General features: G+C 37.2%; 1 protein-coding gene and 1 long non-coding RNA gene across 2 annotated transcripts in view; one reads left to right on the top strand and one right to left on the bottom strand.

Annotated features, from left to right (window-relative positions):
- The window catches only part of LOC110394663, a 38,589-nt gene that overhangs the window by 5,516 nt on the left and 19,727 nt on the right, over positions 1 to 13,346 (bottom strand). Inside the window, exons 3-4 of the long non-coding RNA XR_002435789.1 lie at positions 5,212 to 10,828; positions 3,580 to 3,665 (exon numbers count right to left, since the gene is read on the bottom strand). This is a non-coding gene — a long non-coding RNA (uncharacterized LOC110394663). The remainder of the gene's footprint in view (positions 1 to 3,579; positions 3,666 to 5,211; positions 10,829 to 13,346) is intronic.
- CHRM2 (cholinergic receptor muscarinic 2) overlaps positions 1 to 13,346 on the top strand; it is a 108,963-nt gene that overhangs the window by 84,418 nt on the left and 11,199 nt on the right. The gene's annotated exons all lie outside the window — the stretch shown is intronic.

The raw sequence follows: 13,346 nt of genomic DNA, 5'->3' as shown, positions 1-13,346 counted from the left end.
CACCATCCCTGGAGATGTTAAAGAAATGTGTGGATGTGGCACTGAGAGACATGGTCAGTGGGCAATATTGGTGATAGGCAGAATGTTGGACTAGATGATCTTAGTGGTCTTTTCCAATCATAATGATTCTATGATTCTTACATAAAGGATATTGTATATAGGATACTGTGCCCTAATGTTAATTTTCAAATAGGGAGCAAATCTGACTTACAATTTTGGAATAACCAGTGCTGAAGCTTCTTACAAACTTTGGAGAAAAGCTGACCAAGGTTAGAATAGTTTCTGTAAGCTATACAGTAGAACTACTGCTCCGTACTCATCTTGAGTGAGAGGGCAGCACCATAGCATTCAATCTCAGGATCACGTCCTGCTAGACCCCTCTAGGAGGTTACTATAGACTGCATGAACGATTTTGCCTTTCTGCATTTGAAAATGTTTGTAGAAATGGGAGCTGAGCACTGGGAAGAAAGTAGAGAAAGATGAGAAGATGAGGAAAACACAGACTAACCTAAGAAAACATGACAGCAAAGAGACTGACCTGAATGGCAAGAGGCTGCAGAACAAGATGAGAAAGGCAAGAGAGGTTAAAGGTGCTTCACTAGGCAGAAAGAAAAAAGAAAAAGGTAGCAGCAAGAGGAGAGTGATGTGCGTCTATCTCAGTCCATAAGCCACAGTTCAGATCTGAGGGAGAGGTGTTGTTAAGGAGAGGAGATGCAATGACAGCAGTTAGTAGTACAGCAAGGAGGGAAGGGTGCTGAGGAAGATACAAAGACAATTGAAATCCCCAGGACGTGACTCCGCAGAGAGCTGCAGCTGTTCCATGGTGTTGAACTGTGCCTCTGCCAACTCATCTGAGACAGCAGGGACATGGTGTTCTGGACACCAGGATCCGGGGGTCCCAGGAGTTCGGATACACTTCCCCTTTGCTGTTTACTTCTTTCCACTGTATTTTTGTACAATTTATCAGGGATCACAGGCAAAGATACAGAAATCCTGAGAGAAATACAATTTGTGATAGCTTCAGCTCCTATGAAACAGGCTTTATCTGGACATAAATATCTGAATCCTGCTTGATTATCTGAATCTCATACCTTTTAGAGGCAGACCTATCACAGAATTGATTGCCAAGGATCCCAAATCCCAGCTCATGACTTTGCCGATGAACTGAGCAAGAAAAGAATGACAGGGCAAGAGGGAAATAGGTTCATATCCACACCATAAATAACAGCAAAGGAAACAGAAACATAAATTTGCAGAGGAAAAATTCATCTCTATGGAAAAACTGAATATACTGGAATGAATGGTAACTTCTAAAAATCATTTCGACTTCCTTCACCAAAGAGGTTATGGAGGCCATATCTCAGTAAATGGCAGCACGATTTAAGAAATTAAATGTTTGAATGACACTTGGAGGTGAGATTTGAATCTGCAATTCACTCAACGCTTTGAGACTTTATTCAGTATGCAACAAACATAAGGGACTGCTAGCCAGTGTCTCCATGGGCTGTCATGGAATAACATAGACACTGAAAATAGGTTCAGTAAGGAATTTCTTATGAAAACAGACAATAACAGACAGTAATTAAAGAAAAACTTTTTTTTTAATCTACAAAAAAGTTTTTATAAACTTTCTTGCTATTTTTCTGAAATGTTCCACTGTTCCAAAGAAACAGTTCAATATTAATTGTAAATTGACCTAGTTTAACAGACGAAAATGAGGGGATTTTGTTTAGGAAGTTTTGATCCTATGTTTGTTTGTTAGAATGGACATTGATGTTCAAAGACATCTTTAGAAATATTCACCTTGTTGTTACAAAATTTTGTTCTAGCAGAACAGATTAAAATTTTTTCACTGAAAAATAGGAAATGTCGGGAGAATTGAAAAACATAAAATCCCATTTCATACAGAGGTTGTCAAAATACATTTGTATGCTTTCAAAGAGCATAGGTGAATGCTCTTGCATAATGCTACATTTCTCTTGCAGTCACTCTTCCTTGCTTCTCCTCATTTACTTCCTTTCTTCTTCATTCACACCTCAGCTCTTTTTTTTTCCTATGATTTGCTTCTTCTTGCTTTCAACTCATTTATTTTCTCTTTTCTCTCCCCCCACACCTCCTTATAGGCCTTTCTTTAGGCATGCACTGGTGCCCATCAGATAGGTTTGTGCTACACAGAGGCACGTTGCAATGCAGCAATTGCTACTGAGAGATTCTGCTATGGCACAGCACAGTGGGAGGGATTTAATCTCAGACATGTCAACCAAGGGACTCTGCAGTTTGATGGAGATTGTTCCCAAAGTACTTTACTAGATGGTACTCCTATCTAGGTAGTATTTCACTTCCCATCAGCTTGCTTTACCATCAAGTATCAATTTAAAGGGTTTTTTAGTAAAGATGGAACCAGGTTGAGAGAACTGGACCATGTAAGTAACATTGTAGAAGGTGAACTAAAACCTCAGGAAATGAAAGGTACTAGCAGTCTTCTTCCGCAGATATGTTTGCTGCGGTCTAAGGTGAGGAAGCAGAAATCGCAAGAAAAACAACAGATAAGACTACCAAATGAAGGGAGTGAGTAATCTACTACACAATTATGAAATTTCTGGAAATAAATAAAAACAGTTTCAAATCCTCAATATCAGAAATGAGATGAAAGCTGACTTCACACAAGTAAGTCATGACATTCTAGCAACAGTCTTGGTGAAAATGATACAGTGCTTCTGTCATGAAGGTAAAATACAACAACACAGTCTTTGAATCTCAAAATCAAATTATTTTTTGTCAGAAGTCTTTGTTTTATGTGTGTTTTTTGTTGTTGTTGTTGTTTTGTTTTGTTTTGTTTTTGACTAATTTTGGAATCAGAATGAAATTTTAAAGGGACATCACATATTTATCACCATGACTATGGCAGCTATATATCTCATAGTCCTCCTTGTAGAAGTGATAAGAGCAATTTGCAATATCCTATGTGGAAAAACAGCATTTTTTTCTACATACCTGTTTTCAAAAAGTTCCTGTGACAAGGGGTTGGGGTATAAGTTATCATGCTTAGCAATCATTGACTACTGCTTCCTATGACAGAGAGGATGACCTGAAGCCATAGCACCTAGGAACATTTTCCTCTGTAGCCTTTTCATGCCTCACAGTACAAATCTATTTACAAAATAATTACCATCTTTTTTTCTATACTGTATCAGTACTACTCCTCAGGCCTTTAACAGTTTTGATTTCAAATAATCCCATTTAGCATGTTTAAAAGCTTGCATTTCAAACATTCTTTTTTTTTCTTAGCTTTTACAAACATGCAAGAGAGGTCAAAGTGTGAAGTGTTCAAGCTTTGCAACATCTCTCTAAAAATGAAAATAAGTAAAAAGCTTGAAACCATTTGCTTATAGATTACAGTCTTCCTGGCCTAGTGATGCTAAATATTATTCTTACAGAAGGTACATGGTCAGAGATGAGTCCCCCAGTTTCCTGCTATTAAGTTAACCTTATTAAATGTTGCATTATTGTTTAGCATAGGATAGGGGTTTCTCTTAATGCCATGATGAATTATTCACAGGTGAAGCTAAGATATTTTACCTTGTTAAGTGTAACTGCAGTGTGTTGAGACCAATATCTGGAGCTATGCATCAGAGACAGAATTAGACATGGATTTCTTAAGCCTGCTGTGGAATAAAAATTATATTAGTTTGCGACTACAGCTTGTGGAATTAAAGTAGGTAGCAGTCATTTAGCCGAATGTGACACAGTCAGATTTAGAGAGCCTATAATAATGTAGTAGTTGTACTTAAAAGCCACAGAAAAACATATCTCTAGATAAATATTACCTCCCTTGGCGAGGAATATGTAATCTTCAAGATTCTCTGTTTCCAAAAGGGGAGGTGATCATGTACTCACTGTAAACATACATAGCTACAGCAAGCATTTCATCTGAAATTTTAAAACATCTTAAAAGTGTAAGTACTGTTAACATCTTTCCAGAAAAACAGGGAACATGAACTTGTGCATACTTTTGGTCTTATATCTAACTCCTGGGAAAAAAAAAAAATCTTTCAGACTGCAAAATGGGCTTGGAAATGTAGATTCTGTTTTGGGAATTTAGGTACCACTCTTTTCTGATATGGTAAGGAATTAACTAAGTTCTTTCACTATTTCTCTACAATTTCCTTAAATGGGCCCGCAGAAATACGGACATAAAAAAAAAGATTAAGTTGCTCTCTTACAAACAAGTTTGAACTTGGGTATAATATATGCTTAAATTCTTGCAAAGAATTTGGGCCAAATCCTTTTGCATCTGAGTCAGTTTTCTTCTCTATACTTCTAATCTGTGTCTTAGGCAGGTGAGTAAGAAAAACAGATGTGTAAAAATTGCCCCAGATTAGCGGACACAGAAATGGAAGGGATTTGATTTTAAAGCTCTAGAGGACTTCATGCAAGAGTGATCACAATGGGCTGATAAGGAGTCTGAAAAATATTTGCTGAGTAAAGATACCTTCCAATGTCAGTGTGCTAGATCATAAGTGAGTCAATAAGGAAATCTTTGATAAAAGGCAGTGGGCTAGTACCAATTCCAATCAAGGGAAAAGGAAAGACTTTTGTTTTTAACTACAATAAGAGTCTCTTTAGGCCTACAGTTTGTTAATATTTCTGTCAGCAACACTGCTGAATGTTACAAAATCTCTGAGGAACAATGAGAGTCTCCATGGATTTTTTCAGGGTCCCGCAAGGACAACCACAACTTGAAGGGATTTGCAGAGATTCACTGAAATGTCACAGTGTCTTTGCTGGATTCACTGGCAGGATGAGGGATTTAATCAGTAGACCTTTGCAAGACCCCCTGTACTGTCTTGTAGTTCTTTACTATTATTTCATCAACAATAGTGTCACAGGCTTTGGCAGAAAAATTGAATTTAAACTAAGAAAAAACATAAATAGTGTGTAAGTAAGTTCTCTTTTTTTATATTTAAGTCTATAAGTACACATTTTAAATAAGAGATGCATTAACTCCAGGTATTCAGAACAAATTACGAGCTAGTTTCACTCAGCCTTCTGAACCTTCTCCTCTTTCCCCAGCTTTATCACTTGTCACCTGGAGACTATGAGTAGCTCTCAAAAGGTTTTTCTATTTAATAGCGCAGGCATGATGGCTGATATGAGGATAACGAAGTGCTGTGCCTCCGATTCAAACTGGGCTGCAGAAGGAGTACTTACCTATCATGGCTCTGTTCTTTTAGATAATATATCCTGGAATCTAATGATCTTCAATTCAATCCTAACAGAAGCTTAAATAACTGTTCTGCTGAGGGAACATTTATCAGGGCAGCAGATACATATAATTTTAGACTGAGTTCTGGGGTGGATATTTTAACAAAGTGCTTGAAGAAGATAGTTGGAGTCAGATAAAACTTATCTTGTTCAGGCTGACTTGTGTGACGAACTTCAGCCAACTTCCAACTACAATGGCACAGTAGAGGGTGGGGAAAGGAACTGACTTGCGGAAATTTGTTGTTTTGATCTCCTTTTTCCAGCAAGCCTCTGCAAATAGAAACGAGCATAGGTCCACTGATGAAATGTGTGTGAGGTGTGAGCTAGGCCCTAGTTCTGTTGCCTTTTGATGACACTAGTCACTCTTCTGACCCTTTTACAACTTACTCTGCAACAATAATTTGAGTTGAATCATAACCAAAGTGATGGCTAAATAAAAATGCTTACTCATACCTGAGCACACATGTCTGTGCAGTGAATATCGCAGTCTAATTATACCTCAGTAGTCAGCCTGTTTCCTACTAATAAATCAAAATCTAACGATTTCCCTATTCAATCAAATCATAGCTATTCTCCTTAATTATAATAACACAAAAATTGTAATAAAATGTAAATTATAATAAAATGTGGGGCTCCTCCACCTCAGAGATGCTTCATTTGCAAGCAAATCTCCAGCACGTTTTTGAGGACTACTGCTGGGAACGACTGCTTTGAGTGGCAACTGCCTTTGTGTGCCTCTAGGTGGAGACCCTATCCATTTAGTTCAGCCTTCCACAGAGAACGGTATGATGCTTCAGAAGATGCATGGTCCTCTTTATTCACTAGGTAGCATACTAAGGCACTTGCTTCAAAAGATACAAATTACATGAGGAAAGTGGATAGGTCACATTAAAAAAATGTAACTTTTTTCTAATATTTGCAGATACTTGTTGATATCTAATATTTGTTGCACAGACCATCCATGTCAGAGATTTCTTTCCGTCTGTGTGTAGTACATATTCTACACTATTTTATTCATATTTCAAGCTAAACCCTGCAATTTCTTTGGAACTTCAATATACAGAATCTAGGAGAACAAGAGAGGAGGGACTCAGTGTCATAAGATGCCAACTACCAGCAGAGTTATTGCACGATTTCCATAGTCAGAGTTGGCTAATAGGATACATGGTACATTGGCATATTTCTTAGATTTAGGCTTTTTTGTTATGCTTTGATTCTTTTCCTTCCTTAGTCAGTGATTAAAGAGACGAGTGGTGACATCTTATTACAAGGACACTGCAGGGTGTAGTCTTGTTGGATGTTTCTAAATGGAGGATGAAGGAGCCATGGCTTTCATAGATGCTTTATTCATAAAATATACCCCACCTCAAAAGTTGGGTAACATTTTCTGAAATCTATACATTGTTCCATCTGATAAATTGAGATGTCTAAAATCTCTCTAAGATCTCTTAACTTGCATTGCTCTTGGCTGATTCACCATTTATTATAATAGGTATTGCACATCTAAGTCTCTGAGGAGTATTTCACAGTTTCAGTTCTGTACTCCTTATATTTAAAATTTGTGTTAAAGAGCTGTTGCTGTCTGCAGCTGCAGAAACACTTTGCATACTGTCTTTAACTCGGGAACCCCAGTACTGTAGTTAATTGGCAGTGTGCACTGAGGATGTAGATTAGGCTATACATGGATATAGTACAGAGAGGTATTAAAAATAACTTTTAGTCATGGATCATTGTAACACAGCAATATTTTGTCTTTTTGCACAGACTAACAGTACATATTGTGAGATTCCTACAATATCTGTCCCATCCTCAGTTGACATGACATCTGGTAGCTCTCCAGGGACTTTTGCTTCCCTAACCAACTCTCTAAAGGAGCTTGGCAATTAATAATGCTCCCAATAAGTTTTCCTGTTCTTTCTCTTCATTTATGTTTTCATTCCTTATTCCACCTTGGACATGCACACAGGAGAAGGACTGACATGCATTTGGATGCACTGAGGTGTCAGCCTCATTTTCCAGGATCCTGTACTTTCAGCTGGTGTAAATGTCAGGTGAAATGCCACAGAAACCCGTCAATGTTGAGCACCTGAGGATAACAACAGTAGCCTCTTCCTTTCCCCTTAATAACTGTCTCCTTTTACATTTCATACACAATGATTTCATTCTCTCATTTGTGAGTTTTAAAATTATATTGATTGCAGCAACCACATTTCCATTCCCCAACTCTGCAGCTTACCTGTAAAGGAAAACAAAAGGCTAATCTACCCTTTTTAGCTTTCCAAAGCTGAAGGGACCTGAACTGTTTACTGTCTCTGAAGTGCAGAGGGCAAAGACTCTGTCTGTTTCAATTGGAATTCTGCAGATTCCCTCTAATATGTAAATATTCTTCCATGCTGAGATGCAGAGTATTGTAGGTGGGACTTAGAGGGAATTACTACTATATTCCATTCCTCTTACTATATGGATGACTGTATCATATGTGTGTACATTGTTATGGTTCCACCGCAACACAGAGGAAAGTCTTGCCATATCTTTGCCACAAGTCTTGGTTATTTGCTTTCTTTGTAACCAAGGTTTATTTATATAAAATCCTACCAAGGATAAGGAGACACGTGAGTGAAGGCATCTCTACTCATTCAGGAGCCAAATATCGTTGCTGGGTTTTTTTTGTTTTTTTTTTTTTGCATCAAAATCAGTTAGGTAATACTATGCCTATTAAATATATTTTTCAGGTTTGCACAGTGCATACAGAAGCAGAGTTTAAGTTGGAGTGATGTCAGCTGCCCAAAGATGGGATACAAATACTCTCTTGATTAGCCAGGTCCTGAAAAACAAAGCTATATCTACAACCAAAGCTACACATACAGAAAAATAAGAGTAATCATACTAGTAAGAGACTATTGGCACAATAGTAAAAACAACAGTACCAACTTAGTAGAAATACATAATTATCCAAAATTTTGAGGAAAAACTGCTGCTTTATCTTATCTGAAACAAGACAGATTGAATTTTGTATATACTGCCTATACTTTTCATTGTGGAATTTTGAATATGAGCTAGCTAGGCTCATGGCATTATATTCATCAAGGATTCATCAAGGGAAAAGCAGTGAGCAAGATGTGTTTAAGAACTGTACAAATCCTCAGGTCCTAGCAATAGCACTGAGGCAGTAATGCTGATGCTGGGACAGTCATCTACTCACACTCAATTCCCTGCTGCTTTTACAATTATTATAATTGCTTTATTTCAGTTGTTAGTGGCACAGTGTTAGCTTGCTTTTGTTAATGCTCTGTGACACCGTTTCAAGATCTGTGCATGAACTGTTTATTTTGCCCTTAGATACTCTTAACGATGAGATGGGGAGGAGTAGGTCCAGGCAGTCATGAAGAGTATCATTTTTTGTAGGACATGTGTTGATTGAGAAAAACAAACATATGCAAATAAGAAGAATGGACCACATAGAAGCAGTAGCATTTTGCAGAGATGGTTTTGGTTTCAGATAGATGGCAGGAGGTAGCACATACAGTGAAGATTTTAGTCTTCCCATATTCGGTATATTTTCTGAAATGTCTTTTCTTTTTATCCAGAGCCCAGACAAGGTCTATCATCTCTCTTGAAGTCTATAATAAAATCTGACAAATGTGCATAGTGTATTTGTCAGAGGCTTGGGGTTTTTGTTTTCCTCTGTTTTCACAGTATGGTATTAAATGGTGCCAGAAATGAACTTAGAATCAAAGCCGGTGCAGTTCAGGATCAAATTCAATTTAGGGAAAACTATAATTTTATTCTTGATACGGCAAAAATCAAATCCATTTTGCATAGGTTCATATTGGAGAGAGGAACTGGATCAAAGACAAATAAATGTTAGAAAAGTATATTCTTGTTTGAGTGTTGAAAGCTGAAAAATACTCAGAGTAGTTATGCACATAGATTACTGGGTATTCCCATTTAAATCACCAATACGAATTTCAGGTGTAGATTGTTTGCTTCCTTTCATCTCTTGACCTTTTTACAGTTTCAGAGGATTGAAAGAAGCCATTAAATCCTTACCACATTTAACTTGGCAATATATACAACACAAAGGAAGGATTTGTTTAACAAAATTTTACAGGCATGGCATATCAGTCTTTTTTTTTCAGTGTAAACATTTCCATAGTCTCTTTTTTGACAGATGTTAGTGATTTGTTCTCAGTGAAAAATTGTGATGATTTCTGAAGGGATCAGATCCTGTCAGGGCAAATGGAAAACAGAATCAACGGAATGTAATTGATAAATAAGTTCTGTTGCAAGATTGTGATCCTAAGGTTGATATGCAGTCCTTACCACTTCCCCTTGCCCTCCTATTTCTAGGATGAATGCCCTCAATTACATAATTTCATTTTCTTACCCTCAGAATAGTTCCATTTTCCGATGAAATGGTTTGCAGGAACAATACATGAAATATTGAGAAATAGACCATGGCTACCAGAATGCTCTGTGAAAATCTACTCCAGCCTTGGCTGAGTTTCTCCTTGTGGGTGGTGACAGGGGTTCAGGTCAATCCACCAGTGCCCTGCTTCTACCTGACCTGTCTACCACCCACTGCAAAAAGACCTGGCATGAAACAATGCCAAAAGTGCACATATTGTGTAGCCCAACTAATCTCTCCAATCTACCCCCAACACCTATGGTGAACAGAAAGGCAGGGAATGATTTTCAGCACTGTGAAGAAACTCTTTAGAGAGGAAAAACTACTGCACTGGAAATGTTTCTCAACCACTTACCAAAGATCAAACAATTATTTTATATTATATTTATATTTCTCAGCCTTGTACATTATCCACACAGTGATTATAGTGTTTACATTTCATGAAGACATATATTTTAAAATATATTTCAGAAAATGAACTCGAGTGTTTTTCAGGTCGCAGGAGAAATTTCTTGCCTTTTCTGGCTATTCTCTGTTCAGCAAGAATGTATTTCATACACAAGGATAAATTATGGTAGCCCATGGGAGTCAGTGCCATATTGTGCTGCTCACACAGATACCCATGGGCTTGCAGAAGAGAGCTCTGTTTGCTCAAGAGCAAGATCTGGTACTTCTCATAATAGGAGGTCATATTACCTTAATATGCCTCTGTCCATAGGTCTGTCTGATGAGTAACATCTGTTCCCATAACAACTGCCTCTCCAGCAAGAGAGATGGGCTCTGTGGCATGATGAAAATAAAAGTAGTCCACAGGCAATCCTGTTCTAATGGAGTAAGTGGTCCCAGTAAGGAAGAGAAACCTCTCTATGGGCATGATTCAAACCCTACTGGGGTCAGCAAGAGACAGTACAGCAAATTTGGCATGTTTCAGATTACTACACAGGAATACCCCTATTTCTGCTTATATGTGTAAAATAGTAGTGCTATCAGAAGTGATGAGATATATCAATTTCAATCAAACTTTTCTGTATTTCTTTACCTTCTCATCAACACACACAGGAAAATGTGGTTCAGGTTGCAGTCATATTGATACAAGAAAAGAAAGATTTTGCTGGGGTGTGTGACAACAGAATTCTCTCCCATGTTCTTCTATACCTAGGAAAACCACAGTAGTTAATATAATTAGCAATGGAGAACTATCAGCTTTCTCACAGCAGGAGAGATTCGTGCAAAGGGAAATTAGGGAAAACAGTGGGAAAGGGACTCCTGTGCTTTGTTTCCATTCAAAAGAACACAGTGAAATCCTATTCCTAACAGGTAAAACTAGCTTTTTGGCTCCATTCAGCTCCCGGCACCCCAGACAATAACATCAGTGGAATTACCAGTATTTCCACTGGAAATGGGAAAAAAAAACCATCTGAAAATACTGAGGAATAAAGTTAGCTTGGGAGACAGTAACTCAGTTTCACAAGTTTCAATGTTTTAAAATGAATTTTAGTTCTCCAGTGGAATAAAAACAAGTCTGAACATTTTGTCACAATGTTATTGTACAGAAACATCTGTTTTCTTATTACAAAGCATGAAGTTTTCCTCTGATTCTCTCTCACCCTCCTCCTTTCTTTTTCCAGCCTCTCTTGTTCCCTCTCTCCTTCTTTGTCACCAGAGGTAGCTGCAGAGCCCTGGATCACAAATGCTTTTCAATTTTTTTGAAATCAATACATTTATGTGAGTTAGTTCATCTTTTCATCAAATATTCATTCTGTCAAGAATGTTCATAAATAACTCTACTCAGGAGAAATCCCCAAAATTTGATATCTTGCATACCTAGTTGGACAGTCAGCTGCTCAGCTAGGGTCCCTGGGTGAAAAGCACACAGTGAACTGCTGATACGACAGTCCAATAGACTAAAGATTTCTGGGCTAATCTCCTATTTTATTTTTTATTTTTTGCACAGAATATAAAGCCTATTATACTCCCTTTGGCCTATTCTTACCATACAAAACACATATTTAATTAAAGCATTTCTCCTCACCGCTTTGTTTTCTTGAAACTCATCCCAAGGATTTTAGGGATATACCTGAAGAAAAAAAATCTGTCTAGCCTTACAATCCTCTATTTATCCATGTGTGCACTTTACCATGGAAATGGTAAACAAATCTTTTAAACGATGAGACCCATATCCTGCCAGATCTATTTCTTTAAGTATAAACTACCAGATTACAAAGTCACCTCAGACACAGAGCCTGCACCCTGGTTTAGCATCCTGACTTCCACAGAGACAGGCATGCTTATTTTTCTTGGAGGTCAGAAAGGCTTTTACTGCTGTGCTGACATTTGACATCACCTTCTTCCTTTTGCATCTGAAAGAAAATACGCAGTGCTAAAATGACAATAAAAATGCATTGCTACATTTAAGTGACATGGGTTATATATTTCTGTTCATCAACAGCTTTTTTACAGGAGCCAGAGAAGGATTTGTTACCCTTGAAGTATAGAAGGTTCAAACATAACTGAATTTTTTCTACTTTCCTTTGACTGAATCTCCAATTCTAGAAGCTCTGTCTTAAAGAAGTGGTGCCTTTTGGGTGGGGGGAAAAAAGGGAAAATATTCCAATTAGAAACAATTTAACTTCTCTGTCACATTTGGCCTTCATGCCTCAATAATCCCTTGAGCACAGCTCATAAATAATGAGAGCTCAGAGACTGGCTGTACAATTCCAGCACATTCTATTGATTTCAAGGGGATGCACAAAAGGATAGTACACATCCTTAAGGCAAAAGCATGTATTGTTTGTTGGTCTTCTAGCAAATATATATTGCTAGTATTTTAATTAATGTTTATTGAGTACTGCCGATAGGTATACAGAGCATAAAAAGAGTCGCTGTATTTGAAGAGAACTGATTTTTATCTGTTTATTTCTTTATAGTTTCCCTGCTACCCATTTCATACCTTATGTCATAGTTCTATGCAATATAGATTAAAAATATTGTGATTTGAAAAAAAAATTATAATGAGGGAAGTACAAGCAAGCGAGCATCAAGAGAGAACGCCATGTTTAAAGAAAAAAAAACATATACACAAACAAACAAACTAAACATTTTCCAGGAGCAAATAGTCAACAGAATGTATAAACTTGTTTTAATTTTTCTGAAATGAAAAAAAATTAATTTATATACATCTAACTAGACAGCTAGAGAGAGAGCTGAAGTGAGTTTACCAGTTCTATTGCCTTCAATAGATCTGCCTTTTTTGTTTATCAGCAGACTAATAACTTCAGTTTGGCAAAATGGCAAAATCTTTGCAAATAATGACAAAAAAATCAAACAAAAAAAACCCAGCAGTTTAAGAAAAGCAGGGGGAGAGATGACACAAATTTGCTCCATAAACTTTACAGAAGCATACCCATCAGGAACATGAAGAAAAGAAGGAGACATAAGTCACTTTGTCATGATCCAGCTCATGGTAAATAACATCTTCACCTTGGGTTATAAGAATGACATACTCCCAGGAATTGATTGGTTTATTTGAAGATGTTAGAAGGGAAGGAATCAACGTACAGTTGCTGGACAAAGACAGAAACAAGTAGGAGAATTAAAAAATCTAAATTTGGATTCTAGTGTAGTATCTTTATAATATATTTAAGGGAATCTTATTGCAACGTTACTCCTAAGG

The sequence above is a fragment of the Numida meleagris genome, chromosome 1 (assembly GCF_002078875.1).
Source record: "Numida meleagris isolate 19003 breed g44 Domestic line chromosome 1, NumMel1.0, whole genome shotgun sequence".
Lineage (NCBI taxonomy): Eukaryota > Metazoa > Chordata > Aves > Galliformes > Numididae > Numida > Numida meleagris.
This window is presented reverse-complemented; position numbering and strand designations above follow the sequence as displayed.